Source organism: Sylvia atricapilla, chromosome Z (assembly GCF_009819655.1).
Source record: "Sylvia atricapilla isolate bSylAtr1 chromosome Z, bSylAtr1.pri, whole genome shotgun sequence".
NCBI classification, from domain to species: Eukaryota; Metazoa; Chordata; class Aves; order Passeriformes; family Sylviidae; genus Sylvia; species Sylvia atricapilla.
This window is the reverse complement of record NC_089174.1, coordinates 72513954-72538223: the sequence shown is the minus strand read 5'-3', so window position 1 is coordinate 72538223 and position 24270 is coordinate 72513954. Positions and strand designations below refer to the sequence as shown.

Genomic DNA, 24270 nt, shown 5'->3' with positions numbered 1-24270 from the left:
ACTGTTCAGTCAGTACAATCTCTGCAAGCTTTCTCCTGTGTGCCAGTATCTGCATTATCACTCAAAAAACATACTACCTGGTACTTGGGCAAACACAGTCAGTTAGGTTTCAGCACACATCATAAATAAATCCACATCTGATCTCTTGGAGCTTTTCTGTAATATGAAAACCCTGCTCCCTCTGATTTCCTTAAATTGCTCTTTGAAGTCTGTGAGGCAGATTTGAGTTCAAGATGATTGGAAGAAATTGAGAATGCTTTGTTCAAAAATGCTCAGCTACAACCCAATTCTGTTATGCTGGAGATCACCTGGAGTTTCATAATTTTGGAACAGTTTGATAATAGCCAGTCATTTTTTGCTCAAAGAGCAATTTTAGAAAATCAGAGGGAGCAGGCTTTTAATTTTAAACAGTATTTATATAAAAACCCATTTCTTCTAGGAAACAAACACCTTCAGGAAGTTGTAAAATTTAAGTTCGAGGCCTGGTATTTACTTTAACGGAATTACTTAACAGTTCATTATCATGAGACAAATTAATTATATGGTTTAATTGCACGCTAAATTATTCGTGTGCTCCTAATCAGATTAAAGACTACATAACACAGCCTGTATGGCATTTAGGAAGTCATTAACTTAAATAGCACAGTAAGTGAAAGCCAGTAAATGACAGACAAAACACTTCTGAGTGCATTTCTGGATGGCCACTCAGGACTCCAAGCACTCACATATTTACTCTCAGTTGGTCTGCAGAAAAGAATAATCTTCTTGAAAGAAGGTTTAACAGTAATCAGTGCATTTTAATTTAGTGTGGTTTTGTATGTCCTGCAGCTTATGTAAGTTTAATATTATGTATATTCATTTATTTTGAATCTGTAATATGCAGACTGAAGCCAACTTTAAATTTCAGTTAAACTGATGCAGAGTTAACATATGAGCGCACCTATTCAATGCAATTGTTTGTTTTTCACAATAACTGCAAGCAAAATTATCTATTTAAGAAGTTCTGTGTTAATGAGAAGCAGTATGGTAGGCTTTCCATGTGTGCTCTCTAAGATCACACCAACATTGTTCCCTCCCCTATTTGCTGCTGATTTGGTGCTTTGAGTCCACAGAAGTCTGAGTATATAAATGGTGGACACCTACCAAAAAGTAGTTTACTGCATTCAACAACTGCTTAAACTACTTCATACAGACATACAGAGGGATTTTGAGCTAGATCCTTAACTGTGAAAATCAGCACAAAGTTGAAAGAAATACTGAATGAAACCAGCAAGTAGAGAAGATCTTTCAGTATTTTTAATAAGCACAGTGCTGCCAAAACAAGTTTTCATGAGGTAAGAAATAACTTGTGAAGGAAAGTTGATCTCTATTCAAACCTTTCATAAAATTATTTAAAAGTCTGTTAACTTCTGCCTCCACTTGTGCTGGTAAGACCCAAAATACAGAATACTCAACTCTGAAATTTAAAATATATTTTGATGAAGCATCTCACATTGAGAAAAACTACGCCCATGTTTACCAAAGTGGCTTAAAAACATATGAGGATTTTTAAATACCATCCAAATAGGATCTCTAAAACCTTTATACTGAAACAATCACTTCTGATACACATTTTTATGATACAGCTGTTGATGGCACCTTTTTGGTCAAGAGCTGTAGGCAGAATGCTGCTCATTTTTAATTGGAGATTTTTCCAAGGCTAGAGTGTTTAGTATTTCCAAATATACGAAGACTGACTAATTGCTGACAGAATTTACTAAAAACCAGTATAAAGTACAAACTGTGCACATGGCTTGATTTTTCATGGGCTTCAAGTAATTGTTCCAATTCATGTTTTGTAACAAATTATGACATTATTTTAGCTGTTTCAGTTATCACAGGTCCTGAAAGAATTCTTCTCAAGGAAGCAGCACAAGTGGGGTCTGGTTTGTGTCTACATGCTTGCATGCAATTAACACACACATGCAAACAGGCATATTTGTCTTTTGACAAAACCTGAAGGTGTACCTTCACAAGCACTCAGCTCATTATTTATATAATCTCTCTCTCTTTATATATGTCTCTCCTGAATATTTGTATTTGAGAGGGGAAGATTCTATCCTGTGAGGCAGCTGAGCACGCGTTAGAAGACAAAAAGATCTGATGAGCAAGAAGCACTCATGGGAAGGCTCATGGAAAGCCTTTTTCCTGCACTGGAGAGGAAGAAGGGTATGTGATGGAATCCAGAACAGCTCTGAAATGTAACTGATCATTAAGGAAGTGGAGACAAGTTTGGATTGCTCACTGAGTGGTAAAGCCAGCCTGCCTTTTAATGGGAATACTCCAAACAGACATGCCTGGTAATCTCTAGAGTTAATGACCTACTGAACAGTTACTAGTTTAGGGAGTTTACCTCCTAGTAAATCTGCATGGGCTCCCACAGCTATCACAGCATTATAATGATGGCTCTGTCTGCAATGGAGACAAAGAGAAATGCCAGGCCGTGGTTAGGAATGCACATTGGAAACTGACAGACCTTTGTCCTAATGCCCATCATTTCCTCTAAGAAAATTTTACCAATTAAGAAATTAAGAACTGTCTGTAAAATAAGCCACAGAAGCAACCATATTAATTTTAAAGGCAATTTGACAGATCTGTTTCTAAAGAGATATTTTAATTAAGCCAGATAATATTTTCCATCAGCAAATCCTGAAGCAGTCTCCAACAGGAGTCAGTGGCATTATCCATTTAACAGACAGGGAAAGGGACACATTAGGAAGAGAAACAGCTTGCCTGCATTTACACCACAGCCGAGCAGCAGAATGATGCATGAACTGCAACTCCCTACGTACTTATCACAGAATATTACAGTCTTGTGGATACACTGCCTGCCATCTCAACAGCACAAAATAAAGCTGTACTAGATGAAAAAAAAAAACAAACCGAAACCTAATAAGCTGACAGTTTGCATTAAGACAGAAAGAAATGCAACTGAGAGAAAGTGTCATCCAAAACACTCAGGAAAATAGAAAAACCTTCTTAATAAGTGTATAGATCTTCTACAAACAATAGGAATGAACTGTGCTCTTCAGCTGTGCTGACACCAATGCAGTGGATGTAAGCCTATCATACCAGATATTCCACTTTTCAAATGTCAGAGACAAAAGCAATCATAATTCAGCATTGCAACCTTTGATTTTAGACACATAAAACACATGAATTTTGTACTGATCAGCTCAAAATGGGATACTATGCAACGAACAGGTGCTACAGACAACAGAGCTGCCCAGCGCTGGCTGGCCAATGGACAGCATGTCTGCCTCCACTGATTTTACGACTTCCTTCTCTGCAGGAACTCCATCACAATACCAACTCATTAAAAAAGTGAAACTTTGGAGCACATTCAACTGTTCATTAAAATAAAGTAGTGCATTCACATTTTTTTTCCATTGCTGCTACTGTTATTTTACACAGGACCATGAGGAAACAGATACTTACAGATAAAATTCACAAACTACCAGAGCCTGGGCCTTGACCCGCAACCACGCTAAGTATTTCTCAGACACCAACCGACTCCATGCTGTCTATTCACAAATCTAAATCCCATACCAAGCTAGATTTCAGACATATGGTTCAAAAAAAGGAGCAGACTAAAGGGCAGGACACTGGAGTGAGTTTTGTAAAACCCTGCTGGGGTCTCTTCTCATCTAGCACATTACACAACTGCTCTGAAGTCTGACCAGCAGCCTTGCTTAGTACATGTTTTTATACTGAAGCAGGGGCAAGGCTGCTTGCACAGATGCCTGTCAGCAAAAGTCTAAGGAACTGGCTCTCTCCCTTTAATCAGGACAACACTAACCACTCTCGCATCTCTCAGCCCTGGACTCTGAATGGCAGCCTCACTCACATGGCCATGTGGAAAGCGTCAGCATGGAAGGGAAACAGTGGGACTGTTTCTTTTTGTTGTCTTGTACTGAATAAATTTAATATCACAGGAAGCTGTATTTCTGGAGAGATCAAATGCTTCCATCTTAAGAAAAACTTTTAAAAAATGTAAAATAAAAAAATATATATTTTATACATAAAAAGGTTTTATCTTTTCTTCTAGGAAGTCATTAGCAATGATACCATCTTTTCCCTAAAATATGTATGACACTTACCAATCACCAATCTTGTGAAAGCAGCCACGTTCACATAAGCGTGATGACAAATTCAACAATAGGTTCAAGAAATTGTACAGCAATATTCAATAAATCACTTCCTCAGAGCATATATTTTTCCCAACATTTTTAAAACTGTGGAATGTCATAGCAGACAGAGTTTTGAATTGCCCTGATGCATAAATCAGTCCTTATTTTCTGTTCACTTGTTGCACACAAGCTTTTCTTCAGTAATCACACTTGATAGCAAGTGACTAGATCCATATAGTTAAAAGAATAAAAACAAGTCACTCTTAAATGCAAAAGGTTTAAATTCTCCCCTGGTAACACCATATCAACATCACATCAAACATGACAAGCACTGTGCAAATAACAGCATTTCCTCAGGATTGGGATCTTTTGCTCCCTTCTTAAAGTTCATAATTATTAGCCCTCATTTACAAACAGGAAAAGGAAACAGCAAGATTACAAAGGGTGAGAGAACCCGAGTGAGTCTGTGGTGGAGCTGAGAAGCAAGGCCAGACCCCGTGTCCAAGCTGTGTCCTTTCAGTGCTAGGCTGCTCGCAGAGGAATCAGGAATGGGCAGTTTAGCTACGGATCAAATGGCTCCCTAGGCACAGAAAGCCAGGGAAACAGAACACAGAAACAGTCTTCTGTATGGTTGTTTGGCCATGTTTCAGCTATAAAATAAGAGAAGTTATTCATAACTGTTTGCCAGGTGTGCTGAACTCTGTATGAAAAGGCATGGTAACCACAACAAAGAAAGCTTTGGTTAAGGACATAACTGATGACTAATTTATGCATACTTTACAAGCATTTTTACAAGTAACTTTTCACTGTTCTGACCTTCTAATTTTCTTGGTGAAATTGGTATAGACAAATATACCAAGCAGAGATCTATGGTGCAATGAACGACTCTAGAGTTTTACTACTGGGTTTCAGAAACATTACGAACACAGACATAGGATAGCAAAGTTTACCTACTGTTATTGTAACCAAAGCTAGAAGTATCTAGAATTTCTCTTCTATTTAATGACAGTACAACTGCGTACACTTAGACAGGAATAGCCTGTTCAAGTCTCATAAAAGTGCTGCAGTACACAGATAGCAGCTGTAAAGTCTCATGCAGCAATTTAACACCAGATAACAGCTTTTCAGCTTCACACCATGAGCATTCACAAGTCTGAATCCCTTACAAAATAGCATATTTCTGTGATGTTCAATTCAAATTTACCCCACTGTATTCTGATTAGGCTTTCAGTAATACATGAAAGAACCAATGAATTAAGACACTAATTAGAACCAATATGTACATTCGAATTCAATGACACTTCTAAGTGCCATTTAACAGTGATTTATCATTGTTATCTGCAATGTTCTGATAGGCATTTTTGCATTCTCTCTCACTCAAAAAATACAGATTTTTTTTCTCTATTTGTTTCAATAACATGCATTTAAGGTCAGGCAATTAATATCCTAAATAACACTCTACGTGCAAAATGGCTCATTATAATGCAGCATAATTTTTCTCTGACAAGGAGAAATGGCTTTTAACTACTTTTGAGAGTCACCTAGCCCTATGTCTGAAATGCTGGCTACTAGGGTTGACAGAAGAGCTTGAAGTCATCAATTTAATCAGGACTGAATCTGACAGCCTTTATTCGTATATCTCCATTGTTTTGGGTATTAAAATATGACAATTAGATCCCAATCACAATTTTGTATAATGAACATTGTAATTATCACCTCCTGCAGGAATGAATCTTAGGATCTGTGTGGATTACCTGTACGGCATCAAGGGATACTACTGATCAATCTGCTTAGCCAGCACTGGTAATAAAGTCACTTGCAGGTAAGATAAAAAGTATTACACTACCTCAAATGTCAGCAGGGGATGGATGATGCTTCACGCCTCCCTCAGCTTGACTGCAAATCACGACCTTCTCCAGCCATCCCAGCACCTACATGAAAACAGGAGAAACAGACAAGAGATGAGTTCTGGAACAGCAAAGGTCACCTGCGGTGGGAGGGCAACATGACAAAATCCAGTCTGTGTCCTGGTCCTGCTGTCCCTCAGGGAAGGCCACCAGCAGGGCAGTCTACTTGGCGGCCCTGAGTGCAGCACCTGGGCTTCTCACTCAAACTGCAGCAGTGCCCTGAAAACCCGTGTCACTGAGGCACTGCCAAGCCACAGCACCCCGTGCTAACCTTGACATTAAAATGGACATACATTTAAAAGGCAAACAGAGGTCAAGTTGACTGATCATCGTATTCTTAATGCACATTGCTGGGGAGAATCAGCTGCCCTGGAAGTAATCTATGGACCATCAAGAGGATAAGTAGTATCTCACTACCACAACAACAAGAACAACAACTACTACTACTACCACTACTACTACTACCACTTTATACAATAAATTACAGCACAGTAACTTATAGATTGGTGAAATTAAGAAAATAACATTTCATTTTCCTCTAAAAGGACAGTGTCTAAGTCTCAGGAAGATGGCACACTGATAAAAAAAAGTAACATGTTATGTTCTGAATTCCTAAGCACATTTTCACTGCCATGATATTTTGGCACAGCAGCAGCATCCAAAACAGTTCTGAGCCAGTAGCATTTCTATGTTAAAGAAAAATAACATAAACTCAACATGGAAAGTTACTTCTTCCCAAGCATGCAAGACAGCTTTTAAAAGCACTTTAAAAAGTCAGACATGGTGCTCACATTATTTGAGTAATTTACAATAATCTGATTTCTAGTGGGTGGGACTACTGTTACTACTACTATTCTTTTGAATACCAGATTTCACAGTATCAAAGCTGTTCAAAAAAATAGGGGGAAAAAATCAGTCTGCAAAACCCCACAAATAACATCAAAAGAACTACTGCGTACATGCAGACTGAATGCCTAGGGTCACACTGCCCTAGCCTGAACAAAAAAAAAGTAACATTTTAAAAGACAATTTTCCTTTACTGAGTTAGGACTACCTGAAAAAAGAGCAGCTGAAAAAGGAATCATTTTCTATCCCTGAATTTCCTCCCTGTTATGTGTATAATTTTAATGTACCAAGAGATCACTAAACAATGGAAAGCAGAATGTGCTTGTGAGTGAAAGTTTAATCAGTATTTCTCTGTAATCCTTCTACAGTGCAATGTGCAAAAGGCTGTCACCTCTGTATTTATACTAAAAAAACCCCAAAACAATACCCTCCCCAACTGCCAATTGAGAAAATCCTTCAACACAGAGAAAAATTAAACAAACGTTTGAAATAAACAGAAAGCCTTTTCCATGCAAAAGCACGACTAATATATAGTACTACTATAAAATAAATCATCCTGTGTGGTTATTCAAAGTAAAACCTGTAAGTTAACCAGGTCCCCTTCTGGTTCACATCATAAAACAAGTGGATTAGATAAGCCCCTACATAAGTCTTTATGTTAGTCTATCCTATAATATACACAAGACAAATTCCATTACCACACTTTTTAGAAAGGGCCTGCTCACTTTACAGCAGGCTGAGAATAGAACTGATTGTGTCCCCCATTCATATGTAATTCTACAAGGAGTCTTGTGTTAGTTTAATTTCTGACTTTTGAAAGAACTCTCAATTTCAGACAGAATAACTGAGCAGTGAGCCACAACTCTCTTTTCCAAAAAGAAAAGGACAATTTAGTGTGGAACAAAGTTATAAAGTCTAAGCCAGCTGTTGACTGAAGTGAGCTACTAAGAACTACTGACAAATTACTTTTTCAAAACACTTGCTATGGCATTAAAAGGGGGAAATGACCTTTATATGACAAAATCAGAATCCTATTACAATAGTACAGAAAAAATTATTCCAGTAGTCCTTCCAAAATATTTTGAAATCCTGCTCAGCAGAAGAAAAGATCTCTCAGCTACTTTATGGGCAACAAAGGGAAATGTCCTAACTTCTGATTACCTGATTGTACTCAGAACATTTTGTTTCACTCTTGGCAGCTGTGCTGATATGCTCCAACCCCTTCTGTTTTCTGCCTGTGCAACAGCTACCCGGGGTGGTTGTGACAGCTACATCTGGCTCACAGATATCAACACAATAGTTAAGGGCCATAAATCTTGCTTGACACCTAAGGGCTGTGAGTCTTGTTCAGCAGCTGAGGGCTGGTTGAGCATGCGCCAAACGAAATACGGCTGCTGTGCAAATATGACCATAAGTCAATTATCTTACTCCATAAACAGTGGACAGCCTGAGGCCTGTTCAGCTCTCCTGCACAGAAGGGGCTGTGTGCCAGGAGTTCCCCTTCACCATGGACACCTCTCTATGTTACTCCTTGGGGCTGAGAGATTCCTAGCCTTAGAAAATTCTCGATAAGTGATTAGTAGCACACTAAACTTTGAAATCTTACCTAAATGACATAAAATATTGATTGTGCACATACAATACTTTAGCCACGAAGTGCTGACCAAGTCTGGGACTAGATCTGGATCTAGTCACAACTAAACTCCGATTAGAAAATTTAGAACACTTTCTGAACCTTGAGACTCAACAGGATGGTCTCCTGGACAGTTTTGTCCGACCCCTTGCACTGTGCTGTAAACAATCAAGTATACCTTGCCATCAAATACTGTTAAACTGCTGATGCATTTGCTGCTAAACTTCGTTAAATCCCTGTTTTACATCAATAAAGATATTGCTACTTCTCTCCTGCAGATGAAGTACATCACTCTATCTGTGGCAGCAGCAAGGGATGATAGCACAAAAAACGCCAGCAGCAACATTTAAGAACAGCCATGCAAGCACAACATCAGCTAGATTTGCACTTGACTCTGAAAGTCCATTATCTGTGAAAAACAGGCATTACTGTACATAAGGTAATAAGCTAGATGTTAAAATGATTAGCAGTCTCCCTTAAAAATAATTCTTGGAAAAACTGCAGCTTTGCAAAAGGAGTAACATAGATTCACGTCAATAAGTAATACAGGTGAAGCTCTTTTTTTTTCAGAGACATATATTTTGTCAGAAGCACATATGATTACCGTAATCCACAAGGCAAACAAAAGGATTACAGCACTGAGTTGATAGGGGCCATGCAAACCAGTTTGTTTCATAAAATAAGAAACAGACTCAGACTCATCAGTGCCTCAACTGGGATGGGAGGATCTTTGCCCACTATTATCTTCTCATTATGTTCTAAGCTAACCAACCAAAAAATAATAATCTGGACAAGATGAAATGGACAAATGTGCCAAAAGTTCTTCTCATCTTCAAAAAAGCATCTAAAGAAAGGTCCAATGCTGAAAAAAAGCCAGAAAGGCTTTTGAACCTGTCCCACATAAAATTTTAAGGATGAAGTACAAAGTAGTGAAATGTACTGAAAACTGGTTAAAATGCCCAGCTCAAAAGATTTCAACCAGTGGCAAAAAAGTCCAGCTGAGGCACAGCCACTAAAGAAGCAGCTAAAGAGTACATGCTGTTTAAATCTTCGTTAATGACCTTTTTCATTGAAGAGAGAACAAAACAGTGGAAGAGATTGCTTAGAAGTTGTGGAGTCCAAGGATACTCAAAATACTGATGGACTCAAAGCAAAATTACATTAATGAAACCTTGCTCTGAGGACAAAGGTTGTGCTAGATGATATCAAGGCATCCTTTCCAGCCTCAGTAATTCCATGATTCCATAATTCTGTGTATTCCATATCTAACTGAAAAGTTGCAGGCAGCAGACAAAAAAAAGGAGGGTATAAATTACATACTTTGGAAGAAAGATTGCAAAACCCTGTGATTGCATGGAACATTGAAAAGGAGTGGACTATTTCCAAGCAGACACATGATATGGATTCACAAGTCCTGCAAAATTATCCAGGAGTTCCTGCTTCTCCATTATGCTGGGCTACCAACAGACGTGTCAGAGGATTCCTGGCACCTGTGAAATACAGCACCTATTCCCAGAGCATTTGTGCTTCTGACATTTGATCTAAGCAATCCTAATTGTCTCTTTATTCTATTTCTCCTGTATTTTATTTCTTTCCATTTCCAGTTAAACCACTACTCTACAACTTAACTCAAAGGAAAACAAAACAATTTGTCCAAGATGTATTCTAACTTTATCTGAAAAGCATTTTATTTCCCTAGATTTCATCAGTCATGATGTGTGACACTTCCTGGGAGTCTTGAACTACTTTTTCCTAAACCTTTTTAAAGTATTTATCTCAAACAGAAGGAAAAATGGACTGTACACATCCATTTTTAAGTAATTCCAACCGTTTTATGGCAAGCTGAACATGAGCCAGCAGTGCCCTGGCAGCCAGGAGGGCAAAGCGTGTCCTGGAGGCATCAGGGACAGCACGGCCAGCCAGGCAAGGGAGGGGATTGTCCCCTCTGCTCTGAGCTGGGGCAGCCTCACCTCCAGGGCTGGGGACAGGTTTGGGTGCCACAGGGAAAGAATGATATCAGATTTTTAAGTGTGTGCAGAGAAGGGTGACCCAGATGGTGAAACCCCTTGAGGGGAAGACTTAACAAAGACCATTTCAGATCAGGTGGCTTGCTCTGCTTGGAGAAGCTGAGGGGGGACCTGGCAGCAAGGTATACTTTCCTCATGGAGGGCAAAGAAGGGGAGGTGCTGATCTCCTCTCCCTGGTGGCCAGTGGCAGGACACAAGGAAGTGGAATGAAGTTGCACTGGTAAAGTTCAGGTTTGACATCAGGAAAAGCTTCTTCACTGAGAGGGTGGTTGGTCTCTCCAACAGGCTCTCCTGGTCACGGCACCAAATCTGTCAGGGGTCTAAGGATTGTCTGGACAATGCTCTTGGTTATATGGTTTAGTTCTACATGATCCTGAGAGGATAAAGTTGGACTTGATCCTTATAGGTCTCTGAAAACTTGAGATACTCTGTGATTCTGTATTCTTTCTTAGGTTCAAATTTCTTGCCTTCCAACTTGTAATGGGGTTTCACATCCTGAGCTGAAATAACGTTCTACAACTGTGAACTCACTCCTTAAATTCTCTTGTCAGCTTTCTCCTCTGCACAGGAATTCCCTAAATCCCTTCAAGGAAACACTAAGAAAGCACATCAGAACTTTCCATCATGATTCCCTTTTTCTTCTATTCAGATAGCAAAAACTTTGAATCTGTTTAACATTTACACTTGTCCCACCAATCTAATCTGGACAAGGGATCACATTCTAGTTCCAAATCAGAGTCTTCCCCCCCCCCCCTCCCCCCCAATCTATTCATATCCTTAGGAGTCTAACAATAAATCTTGCCCTTCATACTTTAAATACTTCACTGATCCACATTTCTGTTCTTACAGACTTGGCAGTTCTTGCCTATTTGACATAACAATAACCGGAACATTTTCTTAGCAGTTCTAAGCTGAGTAACAACTGATTCTTTTTTGGCACTTATGGTAGGGTAAAAGATTAATTTCTGTTTTCCAATGCATTATGGTTACAAGTGTATATGTGGACAGGATAGCTCAGGAGGTCTACACTGCAGTGCAAGGCCAAATATAGGAATTAATAACCTTCTCTGGCCTTTTAAAAGAAACCATCAGTATTGTAAAGGATGCAAACAGAAATCCAAGGGATTTCACTTGACAAACAAGACAGCTCTTGTGGTATCCAGAAATTCAGACTGCCTTCCTTAAGTGAAATATGTCATATTCCAGCTAAAGCTACTTATCTTTTTGTGCTGGAGGAATGTTATGAAGAATAGTCAATGTTTATAGACAGTATTTTGAGATCTGCACAGCTGGAAATCCAGAACTCTATTAGCTGAAACTGTTGCTGATATATCAGAAACTTAAAAGGAAAAGTCTTTTGATAAACTAACAGGAAAATGCCAAGGAAAAGATTAGAAAAAATATCTATTACTGGATTATTGTAGACAGTTCTTATGTCCACACTTAAGAGAATAACAAACTTCAAAAGAGCATGAACCTAAAAATGTTGTTTGATGTCTGGAGCACCTTCTTATAATCAAGTTAATAGCCAGTTAATTGAGAAACATAGATAATGGATTACTGTACCTGATCATAATCCATATGTGGAAGAAACAATAAGCACTAGATTGCTCTTTAATGAAATACAAGATACTAAGGAATAAAAAATAAAAATAAGGAACAAAAAATATTTTACAAGATTTAAAAACTAAAGCAAAATGAAAACTGGAATTTACTAGAAGATGAATAGTATTAATTAAAAAAAATCTCCATCACTTCAACTTGCTTTTCAACTAAACAAATTACTGGGTACAAGTAACTGGTGACCTGTGTAACAGAAATGGAGAAACTTAGGCAGGGCAAGACTGTCAGATACTATCTGGTCCAGTCCCGTTCTTCACAGCCAGATCAATTAATGCAATTAATTGATTAATTAATTAATTAAATCAATTAATGCACAGATGCAATTCAATTAATCTCCTTTTTGATTAAATATTTTTCAATAGGTACATAACATGTCAATTGATATGGAAAAACAAATCTAGTACTACTAACTAAAGCAAGACTAAAAACTATGGTTCCCAGAACTAAGATTGTACAAAGGGCGAAGAAAGTAAACACAGAATTTTTGCAAATACAGCATATTAAGGAAATAACCCGATAAATGTATGTTGCCAAAACTGTCACTGCTCTAAGAAAAGACATAGTGTATAGAATGACTTGGCAAACTGTTTATACAGAAACATACAAACAGTACTTATTGGATCAAAAAAGCTTATGACTAACCAGCAAAGTGGGTAAACATTTTAGGCTTTGAAGTACAGGGTTTATAATTCAGAGATACAAATGTTATTTTAGGCTTACTGGTGCCTTAGTATGTAACTCAGGCAAAGACAAAACCTCCATGGCTCCCACTTCCCCTCTACTTTTTAAAATGGCTCAATCTTTGCACACTGTTCTTAAAAACAAAGGAGGGAGATTTAGGGGATAGCAGCAAATTTACCTTATCTCCATCAGTGCTATGTTTGAGTTTAGTTTGGCTGTGAAGCCATGCAGCTGCTATCTGAAGCATTTCTAATTTTTAAATAACTGGCTTTACAAGTTCTGCAAATTGGTAAAATTCAAACAAAGCATTAAAAAAGCTGCAAGCAGTCACTTTCTTCAACCTTCTCTTCACCCAACAGCAAATACAAAAAGCCCATTTTGTTGTCATATCCCAAAACAGCTACTCGGTTTCCTGCCTCACTGTCACTTCTTTTTCCTCAAAAAAGCTAACATTTGCCATTTCAGCCTAGCAGGGTTCAGATTTCCCTGACACAAAAAATGTAACTCTTCATGAGTTATTGAGTATTTTGAGTTTCACTCAAAATTATGTAGCTAAATGGACTGATCACTCTGCACTTCCTGAAGCGTGCTCTCAACCTTTCAGTCCTGAACTGCACTTACTCAGAGTTGCTGCAGAGTCAGGGAAATCTGGAAGTCACTTGGCTATGCAGAGCAACATGTAAAACCTACACCGCTGTACACACAGCTCCGAGGTCTGCACAGCTGGGGCTATTAAGGAGTGCCTGTGAAGAGACTAAGCATCATAGAAAGAAGCTTACAAAATTTTGCAAAGAAGAAAGGTGTTGAAGTCAGCCAGGAGTGACAAGTGAGGCTGGGAAGTGCACAGTCATGTAGGGCAGAAGGGCTAAAATCTAGATCCCCAGCCAGGGACTGAGTAGGCATCCATGCCTCACCAGCTGTTCCTGAAGTATGCTGAGTTATCTGTGGCCTCAAATACTGCTGGAATATGAGTGAATGTACTAATCAGGCTCAAAAAAAAATTTTGTTAAGACAAAATACTAATCTTAGTTTCGTTCATCAACAATCAGCACTGAGGTATCATGTAACACACAAGAAAAGTCACTAAGATTCACATCTTAGTTGTGGCTTTTCTATTGCCATCTGTTGCAAGCTACATATGTACTTTATGTATTTTAATATACTAAGTATATTTCCATTGTGGTAATCCTCCACAATTTTGGAAAACAAACACTCTTAATGCTAGAGAGCTGTCTGTTTAACAAAGCCACAAGAGCCATACATGCTATGGATATTAGGAGCTGTTTTCCAAACTCTAAAAATTGCTGAAGAAACATTTTGGTTTTAGTCTTCTCTTTCTTCATACTTTCAAAATTTCTAGTTTCTGAAATCTAAATCTGAAGAATGACCCTACAACAAAGAAGCTAATAGATCAGGGGAAAAAAAAAATCTTTTAAAGGTCTAAAGCAAGACACTCAACTTTTTATTTCAGAGCCAAATGTTTTGTCTAGACGTATCTCCAATCCAGTTCTTTAACTCAATGAAGATTATACACAGCATTACTGGCCTGTATCACCCATGGAAAGAGAGACCCAGAACAGATATTCTGTCACAAATTCTGAAAAGCCTATATAAGCAAGGACACTTTAGAGAAGATTTTGTACTTTTCTTTCCTTATATCTTAAATATTTAATCCTTTATTATTCATATCAATAGAAGAAGGAACACAGCCTTCAGAATTCCTCCCTGGAAGTCAATCACAATGAGGCACTTAAGAAATCTCAGCATTTAATTCATACTCTTCTATCCATCTTTCCTAAGACTGCCTGGGCTTACATATACATATACATTTAAATTAAAGGATTTATGCATATGAATTTTGGTTTTAAGTTGAAAGTTCTTGTCACAGCCATAATTTATTTTCTCCTAAATTCTGCTTCTGATTTTCATGTACATTTGTGTCCACACTACCTCTTTAGCTTGAAGTCTTTTTGAAACATCTCAGGAAAAGAGCAAGAGAACACGTTATCCAGCCAATGAAAAATGGAGTTCAACTAAAAGACCATCAGTATCAAAAATTAAGGTTTCTTTACCTGTGACTAACTAAGGAACAGAAAGTATCTGTGGTAGGAATTTTTTTGGGGAAGGGGTCAGAATTTACATAGGAATGGGATGGAGAATTCCTCCAGAGTCTGTTTTACCTGAGGTGTCAAGTGAGAACACATATCTTGTGCAATTCACATCGCCAGCCAAGTACTTCATTGATTCAGGTTTGTTTTTCCTTCTAAAAATATTAAATCAACAATCTTAAATCAGACTCAGGAATTCAAAGAGGCTATTTTCAGGGCTTGGCAGGAACACTACTGATGGCAGGACTCAGCTTCCAGCCTGTAGCCAATATTAGACTGAATTAGGAATATAAATTTACTTATGTATTTACATACCCATCCTTATTTCATATACGTATTTATTGGCAATTCTGTCACATTTGTTTATACAGCATGCAACAGAAACACTGAATAATTGCAAAAGACAATCAAGTAAACTCACTTAACACTTTCTATTAAAGGAAATAAGCAAGGACTTCCTCTTCCCATCTCAGTATGCAGACACCGTAAAGGTTTACTGAAGAGATTCCTATATGCCTAACCAGATAATTTCTAATAGCTTCCTTAGGAAAAATTTATACCTTGATGATGTCATTAAAACCTAAGGGATTTGCAGTTTTCTTGCATTTCTAAGGTACATTTACTAACATGTTTGTAAATTTAATTGCCTCGGTATAGAAGTGACTTGTAAGTTACCCAAGACTCCCAAATACTTACAACAGAAGAAGAACCTAAAGAAAAGAGATGTGGGTTTTTTCAGCTCTCCCTAATCTCAGATTATTTCAGAAGTTTCATCGAAGTGGAATAATTGACAATGACAGTAACTGAGTAGATGTTACAAAAATGCTTCTGGGCATAACAACTACTGATTCCCACAAAGTAAGTGCATTTACACAGATGCAAATTACGTTTCCCTGTTCTTTCAGTTAATGGTAGTTTTAATGCAGAGTTCAATTATACTTCACCCACTATTATAAACTTGAATCCTCGTTTTCCACTACTGAATCATTAATTTAATGAAGCTCTAATTTACCTTAAGCATTTAAGAAGCTAGACTAAGGCATCAAGGGTTAAAATTTGTTACAATGTGAGTCTTTGAAAGGTTATTTACAAGCAGTTATTTCTGTAAGAAGTTCTGTACTGGGCACAAAAAAAAAAAAATGACATCAGCTTTCTGGAAATAAAACCTGAACATGATTTAAGAAAAATAATATACCAAATTCAGAATTAATAAAAGGGACCTACACAGGTAAACAAAAAAGTTTTTTTCTAAAAAGAAACCCTGGGTTAAAAAAAAAAAAAAGGCAGTTTTATTTCAATCAACTTTCAGTTCAACATGCTCCTCATAACTCTCATGCATTCTACCTTGCCTTGCCAAAAATAATGAAACAGAACAGTGGACAGCAGTTAGGTTACCAGGGCAGCACGAATTATAGGATAGATCATTGAGATTGAAGACTCACAGTAATGGTTATAAAGACAAAAGTAGCATTTCAGAATTTGGTTACAGATCTGAAAAAATATGTAGATATTTTTCGGTTTTCTGCAATTTTTAGAGTGCTCTGTTTCCATTTAAAGTAGCACTAAGTCCTCAGACCACATGCTGATATCAGAACATTTCAGTAATTTTATGACTTGGAACTTTAGATCAATCAATGATTCAAGTTATGAAATATAACTTACTTTGGTAGCTGATTATTCAAAGACCTAAAAAAGAAAGCAATTGTTTCCAGCAATTCAAACTGCAACAGCAGTGTGAGAAACTGAAAAGTGCTTCTCACCACAGTGAGTGCTCTTCTCCAAACTCATGAATTTTTAATACAAATTATCACATAAAATCAAACCCAAACACCAAAGCAAGATGCAGTTACTGTGCCATGAATTTGTTTTTTCTGAGTATCAGCCTGCTAGAGAGCCCAGAAGACAGAATCAGCTGTACTCATTCACCTGTGAAAACTAGTGCACAGAATACTGAAGTAGGAAGAGATTTATCCCGTGAGAGCATTTCCTACTAGTAGCAATCCATTCCTGTAACCATGGCTGAAGTGAGGTCCATCAGGAGAAATCATCCCAACAATTAATTGACTTACTTAAATAATTTACATAGGAAAGCCAGCTTCAAGCTAACAGCACATCCGCTTTTTTCATAAGAATACCACAGACCCACTTCTTCAGAACATTCCAGCTGCCACAGTGACTACAGCAAGTGTCAAGACTGGCAGGTAGGATACATGTCATGCCCCTCAGTTCCATCCTTCAGAGGGAGTTCATACTCTTGATGAATGACTCCTAAGAATCTTTCAGTTTTTTAGGACATGATGAACCCTAAAAGGTTCACATCTCTGAGAACTAGACTTGTCAATAGGGAAGCGTGAATAAGGACATACCTGAATGTTCTTATTCACAGGTGAATAAGGATGAATTCCACTCTGACAGTGCAAGAAAGAGCACAAATGACACTCTCTGTGCATTAGAAAAATTAGGTGAGAAGAATTAAGAGTGTAAAAAAGCCTGGGAAGAGGGTGAATGAAACATGTGTACACAAAATAATAGAGGAATAAAATATTCACTATTTATACTTTGTTCAAAAGGACAACGATGACTGCAGAGGCAGGGTGAGACAAAGGACAAGAAAAGCTTAGTAGGGTAGATATGCTGGTGAGGTGGCTGGATGTCATGTACCAAAATCTGGATTTCTCACTCACCATGAGCCAGAAAACAGTCTGTGGCAAAATTTTCAAAATAATCCAGAAAGATTCAAAACAGACCAACAAAACTCAGAGTTCTGTACAGCACAGCGTGTACTGACCAACAGCCCATCTCTGGGCTGGCCCACAGGTCAGCTCTTCCCACATGGGCGATGACTCAAGGAGAGCAGCATCCAGACAGCATGGGTGGTGTCACTCTCCTACAGAGGCCCAGCTTTTCTCGGTATCCAAAAAGTGCTTCAGGAGCAGTATGGAGAACACTGAACTAACTTTGTGTCCCCTTTGTAAGTCAACATCCAAGCCATTCTAAGGCAGTGCCTAAGAAAGAGAAGGTCACATCAATCTCCTGCTCACTGAGAGTTCTCTGCATGGCGCAGGTAAATTACACCAGGGAGCTGCCACACAGCTACTCCAGACGTCCCCATGCTGCCACAGGCTCACCAACCTTTCCCCTCTGATATCTTTCTTTTTGGAGAAAGGGGAAAAGGAGTAGGTTAGTGTTGAAACAGCCTAAAAATATCTCTCAAGTAGATGAATTTTTTTTTTTGAATTTTAAGTCCTTCATCTCCTTCCTCTTGCTCTTTGTCATAGTACTCCTCTCTCTCTCATGCTGTTTTCTTTCTGACCTTTCCATGTAGGGCTCTACTTTTCCATTATAAATGTGTTCAGTACTTCTCATCTTAACAAAATTCTTTGTTCTAGCAGCCAAGAACTGTCATGAGTCTTTCTACAATTTTCAGCTAAACTCATTAAACCAAATGCATCCACTCACTAAAGGTCTAATAATCCAGTTTGTGGGCCTGACTTTAAAATATGTATCTTTTGCACCTCAAGAAAGATCCTAAAAATCTGTTTTGGGGGAAAAAACCCCAGAATCTTAATTCTATTCTCAATCTCCTTTGCTCACTGTTTTGATTAAATTCCACAGATCTGTGGGTTTTTCTGATAGCTACCATTTGAGCTCTTCACTTTCACATTCACAGTGCTCCCTCCTTCCCACTTATCTTTTGCAAATCTCCCCCAGAAAAACTGGCTTTGTATATATGTAAAATCCTCTGACTGAGCACACTCCTCCTACCTCTTACTCCAAATCAATTCTCTTGTCACACTGAAAATACAGTTGGGACTAAGTTAAAAATAACTGCAAACTCAAACTGAATTTACAGAAGTAAAATATAATAAAAGTCCGCAAAAAATTTCTTCCCCCTGAACTCAGTATCCACTGCAGTGTGTATAATAATAAAAAGCCAATGATTTGTTTGAAGACATATTTAAAATTTTACCTAAATCTTACTTTAGAAGGTTAAAGGACAGCTGAAATGAACGATAATATTTAAAGGCCAAAGCAAATTCAGATTAATCACCTCCTCAAGTAATTAAAAAAGAAAAAAAAATTACAGAAAATTCTTGCCAGAAAATAAATTACTTGAACAGCTTAAAGCTGCAAAAAGAAGAAAATCTTCTAGTTAAGAGTTCATAAGCCACTGATCTCATTTTTAGCGAAATACTGCATACAGCTGAAGCACAGGTTTTTTTATTGTCATGTCAACACAAAAGAACAGAAAAGGAAATTTGAAGTGCCTATCTGATATAAAAAGTTCTTCACTGAAAACTAGTTTGTTTCTTTTATTTGATGCCAAAATAGTAGTAAATAAAGGCAATCAGAAGGCATTTCACTATCACTGCTTACATTTTGGGAAGCACAAACAGCTAATGCTTTTAAATTATAGTAGCCTTCTCCACACTAAGAACAAAATCACACTAGCTTCAGATTAATCAAATCGTATCAGCTATTCTACTGTTAACTGAATTGAGATAAATACAGCTTCTATCTATATTACTTCAGAAATATGCATTTATTAAAATAAAATGGCAATTGTCTACCTTTCATAATACTTTTTGCTTATTATCAGAATGACTGCTGTATTTTTTCCCTCTGAGATGAACATATTTCCATGCCATGTGTAGTTAGGCAGATGTAAATTTCTGCAGAGAAACATTTTAATTTGGATTTTCTTTCTTTTCTTTCTTTCTTTTGAGCAGAAGAGCAGGTACAAAACAAAGCAGAGTTAGTGAAATGTGGTAGGCAGAAACAATAGATTAGGAGTCCCAACATTTGACATATTTCTGACAGATGTAGCCACTAGCATCCTGGAAATCCCAACTCCCACAGGTACACATTGTGGCCATATGATGTGCTCAACTGGTACAAATGTCACAGAAGGATCAGGGCAGGGTTAAACCTTCTAATGGCAAGAGACACTAAACCAAATACCACTCACTTCAACTGCAGAATAGGGATTTTGGCATTACTCATACAACTTCCCTCAATTCTAGACAACAAAAACAAACTAGTAGGGTTACATATAGGCTGAACCAGCAGTTCAGTTGCTTACCAACTAAATTCTTCTGTTGTACTAGCTGAGAACTCATTAAACAAAATCTAATTATCTTCAAATGCCATTTTCTTGAACATCCCAGAAAGAAACAAGCCCCCACAAGCTGTGTGAACTACTTCCCCTCTCTACCACAGGAAAAATATAGAGTATCTACAGCAGGAGTAGGTATTCCTGGGAATAGCCTGCATGTCAGTCCAATACCAACATAGGTAACACAAATATGTAAAATAAAAAGTTTGACAATAGGAGATACTAAGACTGCATTTTAAATTTGACATTTATTTCCCCCCACACACTACCTGAAATCTTTAGAGTGTGATTTTTTCCCTTTGATTCTCCAGAAAGTTTCTACAGGTTTCTCCCAGGTCCTCTGATACACTACTAAAATCACACAATGGCAGAGAATATATTAGTTCAAGTATGCTGGAGCTGGATTTTATTTTTTAAAAGTAGAAAGGAGAAGCATCTCTTACACAGCAAACAAGAGGGCATATAAAATGCTCTTTTCATTTTCAGCGCTAACTAGCTAATTATGCATATGGGCAACGTATGTGTAGCTCCTAACATGCAAAATTCCCAGTGCCTGCTTATGCATCATTCACATTGAGAAGTTCCCAGTTCTCAGCCTGCATAGCTAAGATTTCAAATATACTGCTGTACTCAGGAATGTTCTCTCACCCCACTCTTACTGCCTTTAGTTGCTGAGGGAATGGTCTATTAGACAGATGGCTGAGTGATCCCAGACAGAAAATGGGGCATTTGTAATGAAAAGTTGAAAGTTCTGTTTCCCATAATTCCTTTGCATGATTTACAACAATTGTGGTAATTTAAAACTGGCAACCGCGGACCAGAATGCTTGACTACTATAGTTGCAGTAGCACAATCAAATTACCCCTTCTGGGCTTTTACAATTAACTTGTTACATGCCTATGTTATCACTTCCTAAACAGTAATATTATCAGATGAAGAAATTCTGCAGGGAATAGCAACAGGAAAAATATTGTGAATATAATTCCTAATCAGAGTCCCAGTGAGAAATCCTTTATCATAATATGCATTTTATGCATGAATATAATTTTAGAAACTTTTATGGTAATCTGTTCTTTTCCATTCCAGTCTTAGAAAAGGAAAGAAGGAAGGTCTTTAAAAATAAACATATAAAATTCCTGAACACTAAGATAATTGCATGTATGTTTAAGTAATCCCTCAGGCTCTCAAAGGTTTAATTGAGACTTGAAGTTACAAAGAAACCAACTGCCAAAGCTAACACCAGCCAGATACCTGCTTCTCTGCCATGTTAGAATTGTGAATTATGGCAAGATTCTTCTGTACTCATGCATGATGAACCAGTCAGAAGCATAAAAGGTCATTCTTTTCTTGCACTCACTTTTTGGATGAGATTTCTCATCAACATTTATAAACTCATCAATATTAATTCCACATGACTGACATGCAGCTGCAAATCACTCAGAACATTACAATAAACATCCCTGCACTCCTGTCACTGTGGTATTACACTGAGCAAGAGGGATGCAGAATAAAGCCTTCTTTATGCATCATCTTGAGGAAAAAAAGATGAATCACACCAGGTAAGCAGCCTAGCAACAGTACTTGCTCTGTAAAATAACTGTACAGACAAAAAGTGGGGTCACTTGGCACTTTTACTAGGAATCTGGATGTTTAATAAACCACAGATCTAAGAATTGCAGTGAAGGAAGCTGACGGTTCACACCAATCAGATCTTCTTCTATGCAAGCAAGGACATGGCATGGCAACACTGGCAGACACCAGTCCATGTTTACACACAGTCCTGCAGAGCTGTAGCTGAAAAATGACCTGAATGTTGTGTGTAGCTCCTCTGTTGCTGCTCAAATCCTCTCCTCACAATGAAGTTTGTTTTACTATGGCTCTGACCCTGGAGAGACACCAATCCCTCAGAGGTATATTTCCCATTTGTTTACCCTGTGTTTGGGATTTCATCCAGCAATCTTGCGGCTTGCTCCTGCTAAGCCCAAGTTACATCTGCCTAAAGCATTAAGGGAACAGCCCAGAACACCAAACCTTCCACAACTGTAGTTGCAGAAATGTCTTGTAGTAAAGCAAAGATTTTGCAAACAGTATCACTATTAGTGATATTACTCTCAAACACAGCAACAACTTGAAAATTTGCCTTCAATTAAATGAATATGATGACTCAAGAAAAGTTACTGTACTCCTATGAGAAGATACCATTGCTCACCCAGGTGAGCAATACTAGTTTCTTTAAAAACCTCCCTGATGCTGGCAGCTGTGTCGGCATGAGGGACTGCTGTACTGTAAAAATCATATAGGTACCTCAAACCACCAAATGAACAAATGGTGCTCATTTAAAGAGCATTATTATCTTTGGAAGCATCAAGAGATACTGATTTGGCTTAAGTGCAGAAGGAAACTGAAACAGTTAGGTTTATACCAGAGAGCAAGCATGTTGTGACTTGCTACTACAGATCCCTACTCAGTTCAAATTATTATAGAGACATAAAATATCCTAGAAACCCAGCTGCCTTTGTTACAGCAGTCTTCAAATAAAGAATGAAGAACTCATGTGAATTTCCCTTATTTTCTCTAAAGTTTAAATGTATAAATGCTTAAGAAGTTTACAGGAATGTTAAGTTTAAATAAACCAAATCAATATCGGAAAAGAATATTCTCACCTTTTAGAAAAAGCTGTAATGGTGAGGAGAAGTCTTTGCCTTTTCCTAATAAAAGATGAACAGAGCCCTTACACTTTTGATTCAGTGTCTTTTCCTGCTGTTCTCTATCTGTCATATACTTATTTTATTCTTAACTGAGAACATCAGGGATTAATGATTCTCTTAAACAGTGTATAGCAAAAAAATAAGGGTCTGTAATATTAAAAAGGAGAACATCTCACAATTATTATGTCTGAGTGTTATACGGCTCAGACATAGCTCAAGAGCCTGACAAATAATAGGCAAACATTCTTAGGCTTGTGAAGACAAAGGTTTCATGTCACAGAATTACCAGTGTTTTCAAGAGTAACACTTGCAGTTCTTGGGCTTGTTATTTCCAGCCCAAATCTTGAGGAATCTCATGTGTTTGTTCTTTGTGGAGAACATGCATTTGAGGTATTTCAGAAGCATACTAAAAACATTCTACCAAAGTACAAATTACTATCCTTTTGTTAATATCAGCCACAGTTATTTTCGGGTGTATTCTCTTACACCCCCCCCCCCCCAAATATCCTGGTATTTTAATGCTATATTCCTACAAGTCAGTTTCTTTTTTAATATGTTGACCCTTGCTTTGAAGCAAATTATTTGCCTTAGAAAGAAAACACAAAAAGATGCAAATTAATTTCCTATTCAACAGAGTCAAGATGAATTTCTCATTAACTATGGGTCAACAGCATGAACACACTCAAAAAACTTCTACAACCTATATATTTATCTTCTGTGCAACACAAATTTTCTTACTGAAAGGCAGAGATCTATCATTGTCTATAGAGACCGGGCTTGTGACAAACCAAATAGCTCCAAGAAGAACTACATGACTCCTTTCTTAGTGCTCCACCCTCCAAATTACTTACAAGCAACATTCAGAGTAACTATAACTTGCACTGGGGCAAGAGTGCTCTATTCTCTCTCTGGACTGCACAAGGGGACAGATGCTGGCAGCCCTGACAACATGGGAAGATGGCACTTGTACAAGAGGAGGCATCAAGAGCCACTCAGCTTCCACAGAAGCAGCCTACACACAGCAAATCCACAATTCTGCATAATATTCCAGGGGATTTTGATAGATATGTTGGAAAAAAGTGTTGACTGATTTCAGGTATTTTCCCACTGCAAACTCATGCTGAAAACATACCTAATGCTCATACTTAATGCAGCCATCTTGTTTTAAGAAGCATCTAGTACGTTCAACATATATCTTAGTGTGTTTTGTTTTGATTTTATTTTTGCATTTAGGTGCTACTTATGCATATTCTAGTAGTAGTGGGAATTGATACATAAAAGCACACAGACCTGAAAGCTCGCTTTCTGAAAACTGGGGCCATTAGAGCCAAGCCTTAGTTTTTTTAGTTTGGCTGCTACGTTATTTTTCACACAAGACGGAACCCCACAAAACTTCTGAAGAAGCTGCTTTGTACTTATAAGCTTTTGAATCCTATTAACTCCAGGCATTAG

At 37.8% G+C, this 24270-nt stretch overlaps 1 protein-coding gene across 2 annotated transcripts in view; it reads right to left on the bottom strand.

The window, feature by feature from the left end:
- The window catches only part of GHR (growth hormone receptor), a 114861-nt gene that overhangs the window by 67852 nt on the left and 22739 nt on the right, over window positions 1-24270 (bottom strand). The window contains exon 2 of one of the 2 annotated variants that reach the window (XM_066339786.1): window positions 6016-6100. The gene's annotated coding sequence lies outside the window, so the exon portion shown is untranslated. Of the gene's footprint in view, window positions 1-6015; window positions 6229-24270 lie in introns of those variants that run through there. The other variant, XM_066339787.1, reaches the window with a different exon arrangement.